Source organism: Petaurus breviceps, unplaced genomic scaffold, assembly GCF_028583685.1.
Source record: "Petaurus breviceps papuanus isolate PSGF00001 unplaced genomic scaffold, PetGlider_PUasm1.0 470, whole genome shotgun sequence".
In the NCBI taxonomy this organism is placed as follows: Eukaryota; Metazoa; Chordata; class Mammalia; order Diprotodontia; family Petauridae; genus Petaurus; species Petaurus breviceps.
Genome location: NW_027186350.1, coordinates 1,947,572 through 1,973,921, shown reverse-complemented (window position 1 = coordinate 1,973,921; position 26,350 = coordinate 1,947,572). Strand labels below are relative to the sequence as shown.

At 38.1% G+C, this 26,350-nt stretch overlaps 1 long non-coding RNA gene and 1 pseudogene across 1 annotated transcript in view; both read right to left on the bottom strand.

Annotated features, from left to right (window-relative positions):
• Window positions 1-26,350, bottom strand: part of LOC138171930 (uncharacterized) — a 615,043-nt gene that overhangs the window by 499,826 nt on the left and 88,867 nt on the right. The window lies entirely within an intron of this gene.
• Window positions 9,235-9,924, bottom strand: LOC138171893 (ribosome maturation protein SBDS pseudogene; annotated as a pseudogene).

The window sequence follows — 26,350 nt, the reverse complement described above, 5'->3', positions numbered from 1 at the left end:
AACAATAACAAGAAGACAATCTTCATGAGTTGAGGGGAAAAAAAAAACTCACCTTGTGGTTAACCTTCTGGTAATGAACCTGACTGAACTTATCTTGGCTGATCCTCAGGTGACAGACGCACAGTCACTTAGTGAACCTATACTTGAAGTCATTCTAGCTTGGTACTTGGTACCACCTGCCAGAGTTTATGCCCTGCTGGCCTTTAAGACAGAGAGTCACCTCCACACCCTGATGAGACATGAGAGGAATATTGTAGTGGAGGGCCTGGTAAACAGGAGGTACACGAGAAATATTTACTGAAGGAATGTTTCTAAATCTTCCCAGCATTTACTTCCCCACTCCCCAAATCCTACAGCTAAATATAGGTGGAGAGGGAGAAAGGTAGTAATTATCTTAATTGAACAGTCCTGGGCTCAGTAAAGTCTCCCCCTCCTCCTATCCACTGAAATTAGCTTACAGTCATATTCTCAACATAGCACTGGTCCCTGCCTAATGACCATGTAATGTAAGGGAAAGAGCATAGGGTAGAGAATACACAAAAATAAGGAAAGCTATCAGAAATCATGCTATTTAACTGTATCTAAACAAAAATAAAAACTCAAATGAAATGGGTGAATATTTAGAAGAATATAAAATACCTAGATTTTTTTAGAAAGGCAGAAAATTGAGGGGGTGGGGTGTGAGAGAGAGTCCAGACAAATTACAGCTGAATTCTACCAAACATTTAATGAATAACTAGTGCCTAAGATAAATAAAATGTTCACTAAAACAGAGGAAGAAGGTGCCTTACCAGATTCTGTCTGTAAGACAAATATACCCCATATCTGAACCAGGGAGAAATAAAGGAAAAATAAAACTATAGAACACTATGACTGAATAATATTGGCACAAAATAATAAAATATAAACAAAGAAGCTATAGTGACTTCTAAAAAGTCATTCACTATGATCTGATTGGATTTATGATTGTAAGAATATTTCAACATTGGGAAATCTACAAATGTCATAAATTATATTAATAACAAAAATAATTTTTAAAACACATAATTATGTAATCAGGCAGCACATTGTAATGGATGGAATATTGGCCTAGGAATCAGGAAGAAACAGTCTTTTACTGGTTAGTCCCATCTTTTACACATATTGAATGTGTAATTCTGGGCAAGTAACTTAACCTCTCAGTATCCCAGGCAGCTAGCACTATAAGTAGCAGTGAAGGTCTCAACAATATTGGTAAAGGAAGTTCTGATTATCATAAAATTACAAGGTTAATCCAAAAGAAAAATAATAATGTCTGTATAGATTCAGGAAGAGCCTTTGACAAAATGCAGCCCTCCTTTATGTTATAACCACTTACCATAGAAATGAAAGGTTCTTTTTTTAAAGTATGATCCAAAGTTTGTACTTAAAATTGATGGGGGGATGGCAATAGGTTATACAGGAACTCTGATCAACATCAATGACCAGAATCCCTATGATTCAGTCTGGAAAGAATTCAGTAGGCCCAAGCAGACTTGGAGTCAGGATTGTAAAAGTTTATTGTTACGCTTTACAGTGGGCAAGGGCTCTTAGGGAACCTGCAAACTTAAAGAAGTCACAGGAATAGTTTTAAGGAGTCAAGACAATAAATCAGATGTCAATTTTGCTAACTAGGTGAGTAAGGGTGGGATTAGGGAGGAGTTAAGGAGTAGTCAGTGCTTAAAGGAACATGCACTTTTAATGTCAACTGTGCAGGCATATTGCCCATAATTCACTGGGAAATAGTCCAAGGGCAGGGGGCTACCTGGAGGTGTGGTTTTAGGCCTGAAACGTCACTAAATCAGCTAGCCATCAAGGGCTGACTGAGAAGTGCCTCATCTGCTACCCATCAGTGTCATGTTTGACAAGATGGATATTGGGAACCAAGGCTAATGGAGACTCAGTATGTGTATAATTGGCTAAGGAGTTAACCTATAGATAGTGCACTGAAGGATTCATAGGGGCAGCTGGCCACTTTACTAAGGGGAGATAACATTTGCTTAGAAAGCTAAAATGTTAATAGATGGTTTAGTGAAGGATTCATAGGTGTAGCTTGTTATTGATCCAAGCAGAGATAAACAGTTCATGAATTGTGGCTGGACAGAGTGCTGGCAGGGGAAAAGGGGAGAGTTAATGCTCTGAGGCTGGGGGGTGGGGATTGTGATTTTTACAGACTGGTTTTACAAATTGATTTTACAAACTGATATTAGAGTGATATTACAAACTAATATTACAAACATAGATCCCAAGCACCCCATCAAAACCAATTGCCATGGACAATCGCTAGAACTAGTAAAATCAAGCCAAAGAACAGATGACCATTGTTTCCACTATTATTGATGTAGTACGTAACATGCTAACTAATAAAAATTTTAAAAGAGTAATTAGCAGTTAGCATGGGCAGAGAGAAAACATTTCTTTGCAGATAAAATTGTGATTTCTTTCAAGAAAGAGAGATTCAACAAAAATGATCAGAAATACAACATATAAAATAGCTAGAGATAAATTCACAACCATCATTGGCCTTTCTGCACATCGCAAAGAAAACAAAGTTAGAGAAATTTCATTCAAAACAGCTTTAAAATGCACAAAACACCTGGGAGTTAACAAAACTCATCAAGATGTAGGTAAGCATAACAACAATGTATTCTTTGTGGTGCAGAGGCAAGTATGCCAGACCTGCAGTCAGGAAGACTCATTTTTCTGAGTTCAAATCTGATCTCAGATACTTACTAGCTGTGTGACTAGCAAGTCACGTAAACTTTTTTTTGCCTCAGTTTCCTTATCTATAAAATGAGCTGGAGAAGGAAATGGCAAACCACTATAATATCTTTACCAAGAAAACTCCAAATGGGGACACAAAGAGTCTGATGTGACGTTAAAAAAAAAAAGGCTGAACAACAACACTCTTTATAGAAACAAAGGAATTAATTGCAGCCCCATTCATTGTTTATGGCAAGAACTTGCCAATGTAATACTTTTTTATACTATTTTATCAATTTATACTTTCACTATACTAATACTATATGTACTTTATCATCAGATGGAGCTACTGGACTTTGCCTTTAACCCCAAATTACTCTGGCTCTCGTTGATTGGCCAATAATAGATCCAAGCCCAATCCTCACTTGCTCATTCTTTGGATTTTGATGGCTCATAATGAAAGTTAATAGAAATTGTTTAGGTTCTAACCAGAAATCCTGAGGATTTTCCCTTCCCAGAGCTATTCTTTGTGGAGGAAAACTAGGCCACCTTTTGTCTCTATTCTTACCTAGTCTTAAATCACTGAATGGGTGCTGCCTCAGCTATACTGAGACTTGGGACTTAAAAAGGTCAAGGTCTGCCACTGCACCTGGGTTCATCTCCAGTTGTCCTGACCTGTGTCTGACTCTGGAGGAGACAGGGAGGCCAATGCTTTTGCACAACTCACTGAAATCCAATTCACTTGCAGGTCTAGATATCACCCTCCTGATGTCATCGATCCTCTTCAAGAATGATAAACAACAACAAACAACAACAACCAAAAGGCTACTTTGTAGAACTAAACAAATAATAACAGATTTATTTTGAGAAATAAAAAGTTAGCCAACAGCATTTATTTTTGTTATGTGCCAGACATTGTGCTAAGCACTAACGACACAAAGAAAAGCAGAAGAATTTTTGCTCTCAAGGATTTCAGTCTAACAAAGGAGGCAAAATACAATTAATTATGCACAAACAAGATGTATACACAATAAATTGGAGACAATAAACAAGACATTAGCTTTCAAATGTAATAGGGAATAATGAAACTAGTTCCCATGAGCATGCACAGAATACTCAGGTGATTTCTTATCATGTGTAGACATTTGTTGACTGGTTCCAGTTTGTTAGTGATGTGATGCCAGGGAGACTGGGAATGTATTCAAAAGGCATTAAATGACCAGAATTTTTCCTTTCTCTGAATATGACTTCTGGTCTGGTGGTGCCTGGTGAGAGAAGACAGACAATATTATAAGAGGAGGCCTTCTGAGTCTGACACGTGCCTATGATATATGCCTTGGTTCTTTGCCTCAACATTTGTTCTTTTGTGTTAGGTGAAGTGGACTGAATACCACAATTTTGAAAGGTTAGGAGGGCAAAACAATTAGAATCCATGCCAGGGTTGGAAGCCAGTTTGTTAAGTTTTGGGGCCTTGAGGAATGAGGAATGACTTTGACCTTAGAGACCTGCCCAGTGGTAGCCAAGACAAGGACTCATACAGTATCGATGCCATGTTTAGACCTGAATTTGGTAGGACCAATGCTATGTGTTAAGTATGAGCCAACTCTCCTAGAGACTGAAGTGAATGGGGAGAGTTGTGTTCTTCCAAAGGGTTGGGAAGAAAATTGTATATTTGTTTTTGCTATTTCTTGAAAGTAAATGTCTTTTTGTAAAAGCTAATTTATGTTAATTAGTTAAATGTAACTAAGATGGTGGATGCTAACAGCTAAGAGTAGGGGAAATATGCCAGGATGGAATTTGAACTGAAAGCATTAGAGAAGAGTGCTCCAATTTCTTAGGAGTACTCCTAGGATCCTGAGAGAGCAATCAGTGCATCCAGCTTGGCTATAGGAGACTGAGGATGGAGCTGGACCAGAAGCACGGATTGTAAAAACATGGACTCTACTTCCGTAACTCCTGGTTGCTCACTCTCCTGAGCTTTTGAACCTCCCAAGGCCACTGGACAGGAGGAAGTTACACCAAGAGAAGGTCAAGGTTCTAGTTATCCAACACTTTTTTAAATGACCTCATTAAAAAAAAATCTTGACAACATTTAACCAGTCTTTGTGATACCAACTCCTCTCTTCTGTGATCTTTCAGATATCATGGATAGTGACTCAGGAACCACATCTACCTAGACTCTGTGACTTGAATTCATCAAGGGCTGCTAGCCAATATCCTTCAACATAAATATCCTTTTGTAAAAGTTAGTGATATTAATTGGTTAAATGGAACTGGGATGCTAGGTGTTAGCAACTAACCCTGGGGAGATCATACCAAGATGGGACTAGAGCTTGTAGCACTAGAGGAGTGTTCTTTATCTCCTTAATTATCTCAGTTATCATTTTTGTTCTTCCATTTCCATTGTAAAGGTCATTCTCCTTTGCATGATTTTTAAAATTGAGTAGTTCCATCTTCTCTGTGCTGTTAGTTATCGTTATCAATCCTCTGAATATGGCTGAAATCCTTCTTGTTGTTCCTGGCTTCCCATCACCAGCTTCAAATTATGTTAAGCTTTAGCATTTCGGATGCTATTTTTATAGGACCATGATGTCACAATCTTATATACATCCTCTGTTACTGGACTTGTTTCCATCTTCTATACATTTCTTTTAAAAATCTAAGTTGGTTGTTGAGTTCCTTGTGCATCCCCATTGATCTCTTCTAATAAATTCCATTTTTCTCCTTATTGGAATTGTTTCTTTTCATGGTTTCAGAATATCTTTCTTGAGTAGCTCCCATACTTCCTGAGCTGAATTTACTTGTAGCCTTTTACTCTGTCTTTACCTATCAGTCTTCTTGGCCTTTTAAAATCTTCTTTTCCCAAAGCTAAGATACGTATCAAACCATGCCCATTTCCTCTTCTCTATCACCAGCTCTAGGACTGAAGGGTCACTTGAACTTTATCATGTCTATCCTAGTAACCAATTTCTTCCTGTTAGTAAGCATTACATCCATAATAGAATTTTCCCTTGTTACTCCCTCTACCATTAGATTATCACTAAGGTAAGTCAATAAATATTAGCTGCCCTGCTTTTGGCAGAGCTCCAGCATATGTCTGAATAATTGAAGTCCCCATCACCCCAGGCCTCTGTGACAGGCTTGTGATGTTTCTCAAACTCTTCATCTATTTCTTCTTTCTGTTTGGGTGTTCTCTGGTGACAAAATCATTTCTGATATTCCTTCCATTGACCTTCAACCAAATACCCTCCATCATGCCTTTCATCTCTAGTTCTTGGATTTCCTCTCACAATATCTATCCTATTTATTTTGGATAAGATATATCCATCAAGAGCCCCACTCCAGTCATCAGTTTCATCTTGCCAAGTTTTAGTGATACCTATAAGGTCAAATTTGCCCTGTTGCATTAGGACCGCTAGTTCTTCTTGTTTATCACCTAAACTTGGGCCATGTGTGTACAGGCACTAGGTGCAATGGATGTTATCATCAGCTCCTTTATTGAGTTATCTTTTGGGAACTTTTGACTGTCTCAGCTATCTATTCTTCTGCCTTCTTTGTGGCTACTCTCTAAAGTACCTAACTTTGTTGACATACGTTGCCCCCCTCCCACCCCTAATCCTTTTAAATTTTAAGTCCTTTTTATTGGGTTTGGAAGTCACTCAGCAAACACATTCTTTACCATCCTTTGTTAGGTGCATTCCATGTCTGGCCAGGAAGTGTTTGATTGACCACAAATGTTAAGAGACCTTGACATCTTCCATTCAGACTCTGCATAGGATCTCCTTCATGACAGTGGCGAAAATCTTTGGTGAGTGTATATCTTATTGTTTTCTATTTTAATGGCTATTATTAATCAATTCACTATATCAATTAATCAATATGCATTTAAGTATCTACTACTACCTTGAGGCATTGTCCTAGGTCCTAGGTATACAAAGACAAAAATGAAACACATGCTGTCCTCAATTTGTCTGGAATATATTTCCTCCTTACCCTGATTCATTGAATCCCTCACTTCTTTCACAACATAGGTATCTTCTACACAAAACTACTTCAGCTGCTGGTACCCTCTTTTTCTTGCATTTAACTACCTGGCACTTATTTTGTGTTTTTTCTGCAGATATTTTATTTTTATATACTTATGAATGTATGTTATCTCCCACAATAGAAAATAAGCTTCTTGAGAGCAAGGATTATTTAATTTTTATCTCAATAACTGAATTGTCTAGTATAGTGACAAGCACATAGTAAGTATCACGAGTAGGCAGGCAAGTCCTTGAGTTTTCTTAGGATAATTTCACCCTTCAAAAGATAGAGGAACCAAAAGGGAAGAATTCAATTTTTTATCTGATTTCTAGTAACAGGAAGGAACCGGTTGCTGGGGTGGAAATGATGGAAACCCTGAGGAGAAGTGACCACTCCATCTGAGAATTTGTGATCCCTTGCAGTTCTAAACAAGGTATCCTATTTTCTTCTTTCATTGTGGCCTATTTCTACCAGAGCATTTATTATTTTGTTGCCTAGAAACCCATGAGGCGATATTGTAAAAAAAAAAAAAAAGTCCAGACAGGTAGTATTTTGGAACTGAGCTCCATGTCATGCACATAGAGGGCTATCTATCTATCTATCTATCTATCTATCTATCTATCTATCTATCTATCTATCTATCTATCTATCTGTCTGTCTGTCTGTCTGTCTGTCTGTCTGTCTGTCTGTCTGTCTGTCTGTCTGTCTGTCTGCCTGCCTGCCTGTCTGCCTATCTATATATGTTGAATAGGAAGGAAAAAATAGAATTGCTATATCATAGACTTTAGAGCAGGAAAGAGTTCTCAGAGGAATAGAAGCTTGTCATTTTTATAGATGAGGGAACTGAGGGCCAGAGAATGAAGTGACTTGGCTAAAGTCACATTGGCAGTGGAGCAACAAAGCCTAGTCCTCTACTCCAAACACATTCAGTGTTCTTTGCCCTTTACTGTACTTACTGTCTCCGCTGGGTTAGGGGTCACAGACAAAAAGGCAGCAGTAGCTTCCCAGGCAGGAGGGACATCAGCCTTCATTTGGTCTCTACCCTGATGCAGGGATCTGGCCAAATCTCTGGCCCATTGTGCCTTCACTTCCTCATTGCCAATTTACAGTCGTTTTGAGAAATTGCAAAGGAAATGGAATAGAGAGAGGCTAGGCAGCTGATGAGATGTTGGCAAACAGACAGCTGTCTCTGGCTAGCCAACAAGATAAACATCAGACCAAAAACATGATTCCTGTCACCTTTAGTACCCTACATAAACGATTTATTGTAAGCATGACTCTTCTAGCCAACAATTCTAGGAATCAGAGGATCCCTGAATTCTAAGGCTGGAAGGAATCTTCCAGTCAACAATTCCATTACTCTACCTTGAGACGGGATGGACTTTAGTCTTAGACCAATACTTTTTCATTTTTATTTTCTGCTTAATAAAATAAAAGAGGTTTTATTTGTTACATATAATTGAATTTGTTTTAACATATAACTTTTAAAAATATAATGAATGACTTTTTTTAAAACCAAAAAGAGTCCTTTACAAGCAGTGTTTATTAAATAAGAATATTGATGGATGGAGTCCTAGTCAGAAACTACATGTGCGTAGATAGATTTGTACACACATGCATTCAAAGTAGTGTCATTTGAGAAGTCATAATATCTGGCTTAATATTAGGTCAAATTAAAATTATCCAGATTCTATCAAGTAGAAATTATGCAGGCTTATATCTTTCTGTACATATTATATTTTGGTCAAGGGGCATTGACAAAGTGTGAATTTTTAGTGTACTGTGTAAACTTTGAGGCAACTTTCATGGATGTAAAGTTAACAAAAAATGACCACTGTCAAAAATCAAGTTGACACAAAGGACCTCGATGCCCAGACAGAATGCAAAACAGAAGGAGATTCACCTTGGTTCCTTTCATGTAGCTTAATTTGACAGCCAGGATATATTTATTCCAGTGAAGATTCTTTTTTTTCTTTTTATTTTATTGGTCTTTATTAATTTGTTTACTTTTAGTTTACAAGATTCATTACCACAATTCCTTGAGCTTCAAATTTTCTCTCCCTCCCCCCTCTCCCTCCATGGCAGCATATAATCAAGTATAGTATCTGAAAATACTTTCACATTAGGCTTTAGTCAGGTTATAAAGAAGGATTGTAACAGATGGAATGAAGAATGGGAAAGAGGAAACAAAACCAAACAAGAAAACGAAAAAGGGCAGGTAGTTTGCTTCAATCTGGGTTCAATTGCAGTTCTTTCTCTGGATGTAAACATCTCTCTCCATCATGAATCTTTTGGGTTTGACTTATGTCTCTGGATTGCTGAGAAGAGTTCAGTTTATCAAAGTTGGTTGTCACACATACGTTGTGTCTGTAATTGTGTACCAATTCCTCCTGGCTCTACTTTTCTCACTTCCAGCAAAGATTCTTAAACAGAATATTTATATAGAAGTGATTTATTTAATTAACACATATACTGGTGTGCAAACCTCTAAATGAAGCAGTTTGAGAAAATATTTAGCAGAAAAAAATCACAGAAGTTAACAATGCTGAGAACATCTTTTAGTGTTGTGTTTATTAGTGAAGAGATAGTGAAAAGCTTCCATTCAAATTTCTCATCTCTTCCTTCTACATCTTTCAAGCTGAGAACTTCCAAATCACTTTTTCCTCTTGTCTCTGTATTAGTTAATCAATTTCTCTAAAGCAGATTAATTAAACTAGACACACAATTTCTAACCCTTCACCAAAGTCTTCACTTTCTACCTTGATCAACTGTTTGGCAAAAGTTTTTCTTTTCCTTTTTCTCCCTCCTTCACAGATAGGATGGATGGAAGTCTCACGTGTACCTATTCAATCTTCCTATTTTCCTTCAATGGTCTTACTACTTCCAAGGCCTACTATTTTGTACTTTTGTTAAATTAGACAGAACAGTAGATGTTCTTCATCTCTCTCTGAGTGAGGATGACAGCGGTGAGGTGCTTTTTAGGATTTACACATTTATCTGCTACAACTGCTACAATTACTGGATTGTCCAGTATCTGCTCCAGCGGTACATATCATTTATCTGACAACATCTTTGTCCTTTGGTTAAAATCTGCTTAGCAGATCTCGATTGATTCCAAAAACACCGATAAAATCGATTCTGGTCATCGATTCCAAAAACACTGATAAAATCTTCCATTTTAGGGGCAGCTAGGTGTTGCAGTGAATAGAGCACTAGCTCTGGAGTCAGGAGAACCTGAGTTCAAGTGCGACCTCAGACACTTAACACTTACTAGCCGTGTGACCTTGGGCAAGTTGCTTAACCCCAATTGCCCTGCCTTTACTCCTCCAAAAAGAACAACTAAAAATCTTTCTTTTTAGCAACATGGCCTTTAGAAACGTTTGCAAACACGGAATGGGTCTGTAAAACTTCATTCAAGGTCTTTTTCCAGGCTGCTGCATCATCCCAAGACCTTGGTCTTATAACCAGGATTTCAAAGCTCTTCCTTCTCATTGCTTCTTCGGCAGGAACACCGCCAACCGAAAATGCCAAGTTTTCGAGGCTGATCTGGTTGGTGGGCATGAAAACAGACATAGTACCAGCTGGGCCCCACCCTGGGGGGGACCTCCTAAAGGCCACCGACCCTCCAGGAAGACTGTGTGGACCCTTCCTGGGAGGAGTTGAAGCCAAAGCCACCACTGCTTCCCTAACAACCTCCACTAAGGTCCTCTTAATGCTCCTCTGGACCAATTCTTAAAAGATTTCTGGGACATATTTCTCTGTGTGGCCATTGATTCCCTGTTCTGTTTTACGACAGCAGTTTTAAATGGAGTTCATCCTTATGTATAATTTGAATTCCTTCTTTTGAAACTTAAGTCCATTTCAATTCCATTCAATTCACTTTAGTTCACAGAAGCATAGATTGTTAGTGCTTGGAAGGCACCTTTGACACCATTCAGTACAACTCCCTCATCTTTCTGTACAGGAAGAAACTGAGGCCCAGCAAGTTTTGGCTTATTTAAATTCCGGGTTTAAGAGTGGAAAGCCCATTAAATTTTAAAAGAAGAAGGCACTACTTTAGCTTGAGTTCTGACATTTCCTATGTGGTTAGGGCAAGTTGGTTTTCCTCTCTGAGTCTTACTTTCATCCTCTATAAAACAGGATTTACGTGAAAAACAATGTGGATTTTTGAGCAAAAAAAAAATCCTAATAGCAGTTTTTATGAGAGCAAAGAACCAATCATTAAGTGGATATTCCTCACCCAGGAGATAGCTAAGCAGACTGTAGCATGTAAATCTTTTATTTTTTTTGCTTTTTGGAGGACAATTGGGGTTAAGTAACTTGCCCAAGGTCACACGGCTAGGTTTTGTATGTGTGTGTTAAGTGTCTGAGGCTGGATCCGAATTCAGGTCCGCCTGACTCCAGTGCTGGCACTCTGCCAGCTGACACTGCGCCACCTAGCTGCCCCCTTAGCATGTAAATCTAATGGAATAATATTGTGCTGTAAGAAACAAAGAAAAAGAAGAATTTGGGAAAAGCATGGGAAGACATTTATGTGTATACATAAGTGAGCAGAGCTAAATAAGCAATACATCATGACTAGAAAAATTATGTAGAAAGAATAATAAAACAAAACTAAGCACTGTAATTATATTGAGCAATCTTGTCCCTGGAGAAGTTGAGAAATATTCAATTCTCTTCTCACGTCAAGAAAAGAGGGGCAACTATGAACCTGGAATGCTGCATTGTTTCCAATATAGATGATGTCAATTGGTTTTGCTGATTTTTAAAAAAAATTTTGCACAAGGGAAGACTTGCTAGGGAGGGAAGGGGAATGAAATATGTTCAGAAATGAATTATGATGAAAAAGGTTTAAAAAGATGAACATGGTGAAAAACCAAAAGGGATCAATAAATTTTGAAAAAAGGAGAGGAGGGGAATTGGACTAGATGAAGTCTAATCTTCCTTCTAGCTAAGTTAGTTTGAGACCCTAATTGAATTCAGTCCAATGCACTGGATGCTTTTGCCAGAGGCAGTAGGGGAAAGTGCTCTCTTTGGGGAATCAGATGACTGAGTTGGAGCCTCTGTTCTATTTACTACTTTTACTATACATGTCATTTCTCCTGCCTGGGTCCTAGTTTCTGTAAAATGGGGATAATAATCCTAATTTTATTTATCACACAGAGTTATTGTGTTTAGTGAATATTAATATATATTAGCTATTGAATTGGGAGCCAGCATCAGAGCAAAGAGTAAGCCAGCAGGTACTTCACTGAACCTATACCATGGTAAGAAACATGGTACAAAAGACAAAAAAGAAGTATGAGTAGGTGTGGTGTAGTGGTAAGAGTGTTGAATTTGCAATTAGAGGAAATGGGTTTGACCTTGGCTCTAGCATTTACTTACTATTTACCTATGTAATCGTGGGTAAGTCACTTAACTTCTTTGAACCTTCAGTATTTGTCTTGAAAAAAAGGTTGTTATACTGAATGACCTCTTAGTCTCATAGATCCGAGTGAAATGAGCAGAACCAGGAGAACGTTGTACATAGTAACAGCAACATTGTACAATAACTGATTTTGATGAGACTTAGCTCTTCTCAGCAATCCAGCGATCTAACAATTCCAAAAGATTTGTGATGGGAAATATTATCCACATACAGAGAAAGAACTATGGGAGTACGAATGCAGATCAAAGCACACTACTTTCTCTTTTTTTCTCATGGTTCTTCCCTTTTGTTCTGATTCTTCTTTCACATGATTAATGTGGAAATAAGTTTAATATGATTGTACATATATAAAGCCTCTACCAGATTGCATGCCTTCTTGGGGAGGGGGAATGGGAAGGAGAGTGGACAAGATGAAGAGGCATGGACTAGACAATGTCAGGTAACTTTAGAACCAATTGAATAACTGGGCCTGAAGAGTAGTCATTAAAGGTTTGTTATCAACTTAGATAAGGTCTCCATAAAGTATCCCAGGGATCTGTCCTTGGTCCTATGCTATTTAACATTTTTGTCAAGGACTTAGATGAAGACATAAATAGCATATAATCAAATTTGTTTATGGCACAAAGCTAGGAAGTGTAGCTAACATGTGGGATGACAGAAGAAGGATTCAAAACGATCTTAACAGATTATAATATCAGGCTGAATTTAATGTGACCAGAATAAATGTTGGGATGTATCCTGAATAAAAGGGGTGACAATGCTGCTGTACCTTGAAAACAACACCTGGAGTACTGGATTTAAAAGAAGGACCTTGTCGAGTTTGAAAACATCTTGAGGAAGGTAACAAATGGATCAAGGGAACTCCAAATCATGCTTTATGAGAATAAATGGAAGGAAATGAGGATATTTAGTCTAGATGAGTTAGGGGATATAATAGCTGTCTACAGAGTGTTTAAAGGGCTATCATGCTGGAAGATGAATTAAATTTATTTTACTTGGCCCTGAAGGGAAGAACTAAGGGCAATAAAAGTTGCAGAGAGGCAGATTTAGGCTCCAGATAAAGAAAAGTTTCCTGACAAAAGTAAAATGAGCTGTACCAGGAGGTAGTGGGTTCCCCTTTTCTGGTGGACTTTTGAGAGAATGAGGGATGATCCAGTGGTTAAAGGAACTATAAAAGGTATAGATCCTATTCAGGATTGGAAGACTGTTGTATTTCTTTCTAACTCTGAGAGTCAGTGATTCTGACTTCCCTGTACAACTCTGTGGACATTCTATAATGTAGATTACAAGCTCCATGAGAACAGCGGCTGCAGATAAATTCATAGTTTTTAACAAGGTAACATGCATTTTGTGGACACTCGATGCATGATCAATTTGAGAATAGCATTGTAGTGTGGTGGAAAGAACAAAACTCTATTGCTGTTGATAATCCTGTGGAGTCCAATTGAAGTATCATCTCCTACCTAAAAACTTCCCTCATCTCCCTGGTTAGTAATAACCCCACACACACCTATGTGACATCATCCTTTACACTTCTCAGTTACTCTTGTCATATAATGTTGTATAGTATCATGATCTGTGTTTGCAACTTAATTCATTCCTTAACTGGAAATGTCATGATGGGAATATACTGTGTCTTCTATAAATTTTGTATCAATCCCAGATCCTAGTACCATATTCTGCATACAGTAGATACTTAACTATAAATTTATGAAATACATTTTAGCTAAATTGAAAAACTGAATTAGTGAATAACTTTCCATCAAGAGATTTGGGTTCTAGTTCCAGTTTTGCTACTTACTAGCTCTGGAACCAATACTTATAAACATGGGTACCTGCCCTCAGGAAGCTTAAACTCTAGTTTGAGAGTCATACACACATGAATTGTTAAATAACAATAAAAAGTTTAGTAATAATCAGAAGAAATTTTGTAAGACCAACTATTAGTGTCAAATGTGTGATATAGATAGTAATGTCCATTCAAGCTTAGAAGAAGAAACAATCCTTGTAGGTTGAGCTGATAAGGAAAGGCTTCATGATGAAGGTACAACTTGACACAGGTCTTCAAGGACAGATGGAATTTGGATAAAGGGGAAGACACTCTAGGGAAGGAAACAAAGATGATCAAAAGTATCAAGATGGGAATGCAAAGGTCACGGAGAGCAGATCAGATATATCATCATTGTACTTGCCCTGTGAAAACAAGATTAACAGAGATATCCCCTTTGGTCCAATGGAAAGAAGTCAGGAGAGTGGAAATTTGGATTCATATCCTGTCTCTGACATTACATTAAATTCTCTAAGTCTCAGTTTCCTCAAAGAGTATTTGACCTGGTTCCTTGCTCTGCCACTTACTACTAAAATAAGGACATTGTACTAGATCAGATTTCTAAGGTCCCTTCAAAATCTAAAGCTATGACATGGCTAATATGGAAGTGTATTGAATGATTTAATGTGTGTAATTGATGTCAAATTGCCTGCCTTCTCAGTGGGTAGGGGAGAGACTAAAGAAAAGGAGAACATTTGGAACTCAATTTAAAAAAAAAAAGAATGTTAAAAATAAATAAAGCAGCTAGGTAGCACAGCAAGTAAGAGGACCGGCCCCAGAGTCCGGATAACCTGGGATCGAATCCAGGCTCAGATACTTACCACCACACCCAGAAATAACTGGCCATGTAACCTTGAGCAAGTTACTTAACCCCAATTGCTTAAAAAAATAAATACTTTTTTTTGAAGGGGGAAGGCAAAGCATTTGGGGTTAAGTGACTTACCCAAGGTCACACAGCTAGTAAATGTGTCAAGTGTCTGAGATTAGATTTGAACTCAGGTCCTCCTGACTCCAGGGCTGGTGCTGTATTTACTGTGCCACCTAACTGACCTCAAAATAAATGATTTTTAAAAATTATCTTAAGAAAACAAGTGCAAAAAAAAATCCAAAACTTTTATGTTTTATAGCATACATTTCCAGGAATGCTGGCATTCTATGTGTTTCTGTATTCAATTAGAGATAGTACATGTCTTGAACTTTCATCAAGTGCTAACATACCAGGAAGGAACCATAAATAAAAGAAAGTAATTAACTGGAGGAAAATCATAAAACAAATTACAGGGAAAAGTCAAGCAACACAATCATTCTCTCCTCCATACAGAAATGAATTAATCTCATAGAGACTCACAAACTGGTTGGTATATATTATATTCTCTCTAAACTAACACCCAGGAAAATCATGCTCCAATGCAAAAGATCATTTGGGCTTCAGAGTTATGGCTCTCCTGCCTGAACTCTCACAACTCCATCTCCCTGTGATTGACTGTGGCCTTTTGCTACTTTTCTAAACCAACTTTCACAGTATCCCAGTATGATCCAAGAAGTCCCTGGCTGCTTCCATTTCATCCATATAGACTTCTATAGAATCAAGGATATGCTCCATTCTGCTTTTGCTTTCTGCCTCCATAATTGTCACTGAAGTTACACTATTGTGCTGATCCTGCTGATGCAAAGAAATGCAATCGCTCTTTTAGAAGAAGATTATTTGGGTCAACATGCCATTTAACACATTTTTTTCAGCTCTTTTGTTACTTGGACTCACAGCCTACCCTGGCTAGCACACAAAAAGGCTATCTACATGGCTGTAACTATAATAATTTGACTTCTAAATGTAGGATATCTAGTCCTTTCACCTAGTTAAGTTAGGACCATTTAATTCTGTACCCTTCTCCCTTGTCTCAAGGTATAAACCATCTTTTTAAAATCTGGGAACATTTGCACCCATTTGCAGTTTTCATTCTGATTCCCAAGAACTGCCTTAAAATTCCAGAAATCTTAGGAAAGTATTGGGAATACTAAAGAGGTGATAAAAGGCAAGTTGTGGCATTGCTACCATCAAGTCAAAGACCGAGGAGATCTTTGACTTCTTGTAACAGATAGCCACCCATCCATGCCTTTTCATCCCATGTCATACTTGCCTATCCTTAGCTTCCTGTAAATTCTCTATAGAAGATCTGTGCAATATACCAGAGGCCATCACCTAGGTCTTTTAACATTTCATGTTTACCAGTGTAACATTCAGGCTAACTTACCTCATCCCATATACTTGCCTCATGACAGACCCATATTCTTTTTCATTCATGAATTTTCTAGATGATACATTTCCTGCAAGCCCAATATTAGTCAACAGTGTGATGTAGTCATCAAAAAAGTCATCAAAAAAGGCACTAAGTGTCCAATACTAGATGGTGAGAGACCCACTCTATTCTGCCCTGGAAAGACTGCTCCCGGGGCGGCCAGGTACCGTGTTTCCCCGATAATAAGACACTGTCTTATTAATTTTTTTGGAAAGAAAAACACCAGAGGGCTTATTTTCAGGGGAGGGCTTATGTTGTCCTGTCTCAGCTCTCCTCCACGGCATTGCTCTCAATGGCGCCAGCAAGCAAATCACTGGGGAAGAACAGGATGACGTGCTCACTGCTGCAGCTCTGATTGGATGCAGCTCTGAGCATGGCGTGCGTTTCACCAGGGGGAGGGGGGGGAACAGTGCATACAGAGTGTAGCGCAGGGGATCACCTTCACTACAGTAGCAATCTCAATAGGGCTTATTTTCGGGGGAGGGCTTATTTTAGAGGAATCTTACACAGTATGGGGAGGGCTTATTTTCGGGATAGGTCTTATTATCAGGGAAACATGGTAGCGCCGTGAGTAAGAGCACTGGCTCCAGTGTCGGGATGACCTGGAGATCGAATCCCAGGCTCAGACACTTAGCACCCACCCAGAAACACCTGGCCATGTAACCTTGAGCAAGTTACTTAACCCCAATTGCTTAGGGGTGGCCAGGTGGCTCAGTGAGTAAGAGCACCGGCTCCAGTGTCAGGATGACTGCAGCAGCAAGCACCCCAGGGTCTCCAGGGTCGCTGCCACCACAGGTTCTTGGATCTGCTTTGATAAAGGAAAGCAACTCAAGATGGGTTAACAGGCTTACTTTAATCAGTCAAATATGTATCCTTTACCTAGTTCAGGGGAAAAAGGTCAGCACCCCAAACTTCAGATTATACAGACAGAATTATCAAGACAAAAACAGATCAAGTAGACAGATTTCCAAACCGTCCAACCATTACATCCATACCAAATTAACATCTGGTTTTCAACATCTGGGTTTTTCAAAGCCGAGGGGGGGCTCTCAACAATGGCTTCCCAGAATCCAGATCAAATCACAGAACACTTCTCAAAGTGAGCCCCAAAACAAAGCTACACATCAGGGCTTATATAGCCTTCTCCTGGCTCAGAGAATGTAACAACCTTTTAGACCCACTGGCCAACCAAAAAGTATCTACTGAAAAACAAGCCTCCTACCCCAGGCTCCAGGTGCACTTTAGCCTAGGGGCAGGGAAGATCTTCAAAATTTACATCCCCATTACAATGACCTGGATCAAATTCAGGCTCAGATACTCAGCACCATACCCAGAAATAACTGGCCATGTAACCTTGAGCAAGTTAATTAACCTCGATTGCTTTAAAAAAAAAAAAAGAAAGAAAGAAAGACCACTCCAAAAGCAGTATGTTCAGTCCTGGGCAACATATTATTTTTAAATTTTTATTTATTTCATTAAATATTTCTCAATTACATATAAATTTCTAACATTCATCTAAAAAGATTTTTGAGTTCCAAATTCTCCTCCTCCCTCCTGACCCTCCCTCACACCTTGAGAAGGCAAGCAATATGATATTGCTTATACATGTGAAGTTATACAACACTTAATTCCATATGAACCATGTTGCAAAAAGAACCACATACACAGAACAAGAAAAAAAAGTTTTTAAAAAGTATGCTTCAGTCTATTCTCAGAGTTCATCAGATCTCCCTCTGGAGGTGGATAGCATTTTTCATCTTGGCCCCTTTGGAATTGTCTTGGATCATTGTCTTGATCAGAGTAGCCAAGTCTTTCACAGTTGATCATCCTGAAAATACTGCTGTTTTACTATATACAATGTTCTCCTGGTTCTGCTCATTTCACTTTGCACCAGTTCATATGTTTTCCCAGGTTTTTCTGAAACCATCCAGTTCATCATTTCTTATAGAATACTAGCACTCCAATACAATCATATATCACAACTTGTTCAGTTGTTCCTCAACGAGCATCCCCTCAATTTCCATTTCTTTGCTGTGCCACACATTATTAAGAAAGGACTTAGATGAGCTAGACAGTATCTAGAAGAGGGTGAGCGAGATGGTGAAGGGCCTTGAGTTCATGTCATAATTAGATCAACCAAAGATGTTTAGCCACAAGCAGAGAAAGCATAGAAGGGAAACAATAGCTGTCTTCAGATGTTTGAAGTGCTATCACATGGAAAAGAGTTTAGACTTTTTGCCTTTGTTCCTAAACAGCAGAACAAGAAGAAATAGCCAGAAGTTGCAGAGGGAGAATTAGGTTTGATAGAAGAAAAACCTTCCTAACAGGGCTATTAAAAAGTGGAATGGGTGGCCTTGAGAGATACTGAGTTGTCTTTCACTAGAGGTCTTCAATTAAAGGCTGAATGACCACTTGTGGTATGATGGATGATGATGATGATGGTGATGATGGTGATAATATAATGGAAGGGAAAATTTTGTTCAGGTGTAGATTGTACTAGATGCCTCCAACTTACCTTCCAATGCTGAGACTCCATGACATCTTGTATGGCAGTTCTTGTTATTTAAGTCATTGATGGTAATTAGATATAGCCTAATTATATCCCCTATGCATCCTTCCATTGCCCTTAGGCTAACCACAATTTGTATTCTTTAGATATTGTGGCATTCTATGATTAGCAATCATATAGCATTACTGAAAAAATATCCGTGTTTAGAAGGTGAATTTTTTTTTTCTAACTCCCTTGGAATCATTGAAGGTACTACACAATTAGCCAAATGCATTTATCTTATCTTGATCAAGTCTAGGTCAAACTCTTTGCCCATCTGCAGTACCTCTCCAAGATATATGTATAGATTTTTGGCCTCAAGTTTCCTGTCCAACGGATCATCACATAAGTTTTCATACATTTGGTTTTCCTGAGTAATCTCTTCTCAGTGGCCCAGTTTCTCAAAGAGAAGTATTCATAATACTTTGAGACTTTTGTAATGAGCATGATAGCATCCACGAGAAACTGGATAATTTCACTATCTATAGAGAATCATCTTCAGTTTGGACTCAGTGAAGAATTTTTTCCATGAATGGCATGTAACTTTAATGAAAACAAGCCTTGTTCTTTTTCAAATACAAAGTCAAGATGGTAAAGTGTTAGAAAACAGTACAGCTGAGCTTCCCTTCATAAAATTCCCTGAAATAGATCCAGAAAATAAATTAGACCAAATCCTGATAGAGAAATTCAGAAAAAAGTCACAGTGAGTCATTTGTCCAGCCCAGCTTGGCATAGAAAGGGAGGTCTGTGGATACTGGGAACAGGGTCAGACCAGTACTCTACATAGAGTACTCTGGCACCCAGTGAGAGGTTATACCAGGGAAAGTGGAGATCTCAAACTCATACTGTGACAGTTATGGCTGCAAACTAGCAGCTGTGTTGTCCTCTGCCCTAGATCCAGGAGAGACTGAAAAGGGTACTTGTGTACAGAGGTGACTATTCCTTGGTAGGGAAATCCTAGGTGGTAACAAGAGAGGAGCAAGTTCATAAGCCAAGTAGCAGTTGTGTGGCTTGTACCCCAGGATCTTGATCTCATCATCCAGTCCAGCCTGCGGAGGAGTAACCCACACAGGAAGCACAGACCAAAGGGGAGCCTACAATTCTGTCACTTTGAACCAATAGAGCTTTGTACCTGATTGATAGGGGTTGAGTCCAGCAGCAGTCTACTCTTACACAGACCAAAACCCAAGTCAGGAACTTTCAGAGTTCAGATCAAAGGAACAGCCATCAGATGTTGCCCTAGATTGTACCACTTTGGAAGCACTGAGAGCTTGTAGGTCAATAGCCTGTTCCTGAGACCCTGGATTGACACAATACTAAGTAAAGCAAGAAAACAGCAACAGAGGACCAGTCCTGACCTTCCCCCCAGGAAGTGTTGCAGAGCACAGCCCTAACATCAATTCCAAAGTCAGGATATAGCCTAGAAAAATGAGCAAACAAAAAAAGAAACCCCCCATAATGAACTATTATGGTGGTAAGGAAGCTTAAGACACAAACCCAGAAGAAGAGAATGACTCAGAAACATCTACCAGCAAAGCCTCAGAGAAAAACAAAGCTTGGGCAAAAATTCGACTAGAATTCTTGGGAGAAATGAAGCATGAAGTTGGTTGTTTGGGGTTTTTTTTAAGCACTAAGGAATGAAAATGAAAGCACTTGAGTAAAAATAAAAATGGAAGAGAAATGATAAATACGAAAGAAAAAGTTGTAAAGGGATTTAACGGCTTGGCACAAGAGGTACAAAACCTTGCCCAAACTACAAACTCCCTGAAAATCTAAATGGACCAAATAGGAGCTAATGACTTCACAAGACAACAAGAAATATTAAAACGAAGTCCAAAGCCAGGAAAAATAGAAGAAAATCTAAGGTATCTCATAAGAAAAGCAACTAACCAGGAAAACAGATCAAGGAGAAAAAAATTTAAGAATCATTGAACCATCTGAAAGCTATGGTCAAAAAAGAGCCTGGACATCATATTTCAAAACATCATAAAAGAAAACCATCCAATTTCCTACAATCAGAGGGTAAAGTGGAAATAGAAAGAAATCTGTCACCCCTTGAAAGAAATTCTCAAATGAATACTACAAGAAGCATCATAACTAAAACTCAGAGTTTCTAAGTCAAAGAAGAAATACTGCAAATAGCCAGAAAAAAAGAATTCATGTACTGAGGAACCACAGTCAGAATCCTACATGATTTAGTAGCTATCATTATAATGGGGTAGAGACTCTGGAATATAATATTTCAGAAGGCAAAGGATATTGGCTTACAGACAAGAATAACTTTCCCAGCAAAACTCAGTATAATGTTACAGGAGGAAAAAATAGACCTTCAATGAAATGGAGAACTTCCAAACATACCTGATGAAAAGATCAGCGCTGCATAGGAAATTTGAAGTTCAAACACAGAAATGAAAAGAAACATAAAAAGTTAAACATGAATAACAATGATAAAAGGTCACAAACAAGGATAAAATGCTTATATTCAGTTAGGAGGGATTGACCTAATAAGCATTTATTAGGTAGCTACTATGTGTCAGGCATTGTGCTAAGTATTAGGGATGCAAATACAAAAAAAAAGAAAACAGTCTTGTCCTCAAGAAGATTGCTATCTAATGGGGCAAAACAATATAGAAAAAGGAAGCTGAAAAATTATAGTAGGGGACATAGAGAGAAAGAAAGGAGAAGGAAAGGTACCCGGTATGGAGTCATGATCATTATGGTGTTTAGACCAAAGGACTTTAGGCGGGTGGAAACGAAGAGCTAGCTGGCCTAGAAGCCCTCTTTAAATTGAGACTTTGGAAGGAGTTCTTTGCTCTGCCTTCCAATCAGGGTTATAGAGAGTAATAATCAGCTATTAATATCTCAGAATGGATTAGATTATTAGAGTATCTAACTATCATTTGTTAAGTAAAGACCTGAGTCCTGAGAAAATTGGACCTCAGGCCAATATATCTGATGTTGGAAAACAGGCTGTTGTTTGTCTTTTGTTCTTGAAGAGTATTATGATATCAGGAAGGTGATGCCATGACTTGTATATGCATTTGGATTTAAGTGAGGGAGGACAGTGCCAAGTCATCAGCCTCACTTTCTCCACTGGAACCACTTGGGTCCATTGGCAAGATATACATCAGGACAACTAGAGATGGCCCCTGGAAAAAAGGAAGGAAAGGTAGGAAGCCTGGATGGTTGACTGCAAAGAAGAAATTTGTGGTGGACCATAGTAAGAGGTTCTGAATAACATGAGAGTCCTTGTCATTTGGTGGGAGTAGAGGAAGAGAAAAAGAGAAGAGGGGCATTAAAGCAAAAGCAAACCCTTACTAGTGCAGGACAAACTCTTTCTCATTACCTTTTTCTTTGTAAAGAAGGGTTAAAAAGAGGGAAAAAATAAGAGATTAGGATGGAGGGAAAAGCATAATTAATAACTAATTATAATAATTATATTTGATAATAATTAATTATAATAACAATAATGCTGTGAACATGGACGGGATAAAATGGAAAAGAATAGCAGAATGAATTAGAAAGTATAATTCAACAATATGTTGTTTACAAGAAACACATTTAAATTAGAAGGATTCATACCAAGTTGTTGAGGGAATAATCATTTATATAGCATCCACTAATGTGCCAGCACTGTGCTAAACTCTTTTTACTAATTTGATTCTCACAACAATCTTGTGAGGTAGGTGCTGTTATTATCCTCATTTTACAGTTGAGGGAATTGAGCAAATAGAGGTTAAGTGACTTGCCCAGGGTCACACAGCTAGTACTTACCTGAGACTAAATTTGAACTCAGGTCTTCTTGACTCCAGGCCTTCTGCTCTATCCACTGTCCCACATAGCAGCCTCTAGCTGCTGGAGTAGAACTTACACTTCAAGTGAACTCAAAAAAGTAGGAGTAGCAATCATGGTCTCAGTCAAGTCCTTACCCATGCTGGCAGTGTAAAGGAAGGAAGAATGACTAAAAGAGAATACCTTTCTTAGTCTCAGGAGTTTTAAATACACAGACAGCAAATCAAAGGAGGCTCTGCCTACTCATGTGGTAGGGTAGGGTACTCAGAGGTCTCCATACTAGGCAATCCAGACCTGCTCCAAAGACCTCTCCATGTTAGCTGAACTGCACATACCCAGGCAATGCTGGGTTACTGTTTAAAGATACCATAGACAGTGAATTAATATAAATACTTACTATGGATGCACTGGGTCACATAACATCTAAAAACTTAAAGGAAAGCAATCAATTTTCAAGGAGAAATAGTAAAAATGAGTTAGGAACCTCAGTACACCATTTTTGGATGCAGAAAAATTTGACAGAAAGATAAATATGATGGGGCAGCTATGTGGCACGGTGAACAGAGCACCTAGAGTCAGGAAGACCTGAGTTCAAATCTAGCCTCAGACACTTAACATTGGGTAAGTCACTTAACTCTAATTGCCCTGCCTTCCCCGCTCCAAAAAGCAAAAAAAAAAAAAAAAAAAAAAAAGATAAATATGAAAGAAGTTAAGAATCTGAATCAAGGTCTGGCTAGGTGGCACAGTGAGTAAAGGGCTGGCCCTGGAGTCAGGAGGACCCGAGTTCAATTCTGGCCTCAGACACTTAACACCCACACAAAAAAACTAGCCGTGTAACCTTGGGCAAGTTACTTAACCCCAATTGCTCTCCAAAAGGCAAAATAATAATAATAAAAAGAACCTGAATCAAATCTTAGAAAACTTAGATATTAAGTAATGGGAATAGAAAGGAGTGTTCATATATGTCAATGGTTTATGATATCCTTACAAATTCAATTACGTATTAGGACATAAATCCTCACAAACAAATACAGAAAAGTAGAAATATTAAACATATATCCTTGGGTGACAAGGCAATAAAATCATTTTCTTTTTTTTTTAAGCATTTGGGGTTAAGTAACTTGCTGAAGGTTACACAGCCAGTTATTTTGTGTGGGTGCCAAGTATCTGAGGCCAGAACTGATCCCAGGTCTCCCGACGCCGGGGCTAGCGCTCTTACTCACTGTGCCACCTGGCCGCCCCTAAAATCATTTTCAATAAAAAAACTTTTGAAGAAAGGATTAATATTATTTGGAGAATAAATAATTTAATCCTAAAGAATTGGTGAGTGAAATAACACATCATAAAAACAACAGAAAATACATCAAAGAAAAATGGCAACAGTGAAACAACACAGTTTAATATGGGGGGTACAGTCAAAGAAGACCTGAGAGTTAAACTGGTTATCTTTAATTCTTTCACTCACAAAAAAAGAGAACAGATCAACTGGTTGAGCATAACACAAAAACAAAACAAAATAAAAACCCAACAAATTAAAAATATCCAACTAAACACAAAAATAGAAATTCTGATAACCAAAGAAAAGACAACAAAATTTAAAGTAAAAAAACTGAATTGATAAATAAGACAAAAAGCTAATATTAAAAAAAATAAACTATTGGTTAGTCTGATATTTAAGAGAGAGGAAAAACAAATATGAAGAATAAAAAAAGAAAAATCACAACATATGAAAAAGACATAAAAGAAACTATTTTGTAGTTATATTCTAACAAAACCAATGATTTAAATGAAGAAGATAAATATATAAGAAAAATACAAAATACCCAAATTTGTAGAAAAAGAAGGAAAGAATATAAATAGACTGATCTCAGAAAAAGAAACTGAACAGGACAAAAATGAACTCCTAAAGGAAAAAATAGTCTCTATAATAGGTGGATTTACAGTTTATTTCTATCAAACATTCAAAGAAAATTAATCCTAATATTAGATGAAATGTTTACAAAAATTTGAAAAGAAGATTATACCAAATCCTTTTCTAAGATCTTGATACCTAAACTAGAGAGAAACAAGTCAGATAAAGAAATCAATAGGCCAATATCCCTAATGAATGTTGATGCAAAAAAAAAATGTTAAATGAAACATTAGCAAAGAGGACACAACAATACATCAAAAAGAATCTATACTATGACCAGACAGAAGTCAAAGTAGGAATGCAAGGTTGGCTCAATTTATTAAAACTATAAATACAATAGCCCATACTAATAAGAAAAACAATTAAACACATGACTATACCAACTAGATATAGAAAAAATATATACAATATCTATTTCTGTTAAAAGCACTAAAACTAATAGAAAGAAATAGGCCTTTCCTTAATAGGTAAATGGAACCTATCTAAACCAAGAGCCAGACTTGTATGTAATTGGGATAACATAAAGGACTTCCCAGTAACATCAGGCTAAAGTAAATATAACTATTATTACTTGACACAGTGCTGCTGTAAGGGTGGAAATTGATTGAATCACTCCAAAACACTTAGAGCAACTAACAAAAATTCTATGTTCTCAAGAATCTTGGCCAGGTAGGGGCGGCCAGGTAGCACAGCGAGTAAGAGCACCGGCTCCAGTGTTGAGAACACCTGGAGATCGAATCCCGGGCTCAGACACTTAGCACCCACCCAGAAACACCTGGCCGTGTAACCTTGAGCAAGTTACTTAACCCCAATTGCTTAGGGGTGGCCAGGTGGCTCAGCGAGTAAGAGCACCGTCTCCAGTGTCGGGATGACCTGGATCAGATCCGGGCTCAGATACTCAGCACCACACCCAGAAATAATAACTGGCCATGTAACCTTGAGCAAGTTGCTTAACCCCAATTGCTTTAAAAAAAAAAAAAAGAATCTTGGCCAGGTGAGAACATTTCTACTGACTGAACCAATAATTCAAGGACTTTAGACTAAATTTTAAAAATTCTCTGTCAATTTAAAAGTCCTCAAAAGCTATTGCATGAAATGGAGTGACATTTCACTGGAATATTTGGACTGGTTAAGAAACTTGGTCATGCCTTTTGAATTTTTTGCTTTGTTTTTGCTTTTTGGAGGGGGGAGGGCAGGACAATTGGGATTGAGTGACTTGCCCAAGGTCACATGGCTAGTAAGTGTTAAGTGTCTGAGGCCAGATTTGAACTCAGGTCCTCCTGACTCCAGGACCTGTGCTCTAATCACTGTGCCACCTAGCTGCCCTGCCTTTTGGATTTTTTTATGAAATATCAGACCATTTCAAAGTCTGGGAGATTGCAGAGGTTATTAAAGAGGCTGAGAAATTTGCACAGCTGTACCTAAGTTAAATTCAATTCACAGGCAACTCAAGCCATCTCATGATGTCATTGGTCCTCTTCAAGAACAAGGATAATGAAACAACAAAGGAGAACCAAATCTTCTAGCCAAGTCCGAGAGGAAATCACAGGGGAAAGAGAAGAGCAAACAAGCTCCAGCCTCCTCTCTGAGTCCCTTTACCAGAGAAAGATCTTTACAGGTAAGCTTTTCCCATTTGGTGACAAATTCTTTGGCTATAGCAACTCACGAAACAGAAATATCCAGATGGGTCCTTAGTCTGTTGTATTTCTCTTTGGTTTCTATAGTTATTATGGCAGAAGTTGAGGAAAAGGATTAGAAGATGCTGAAAACCACAGATTTTAGATTACCTACAAACAAT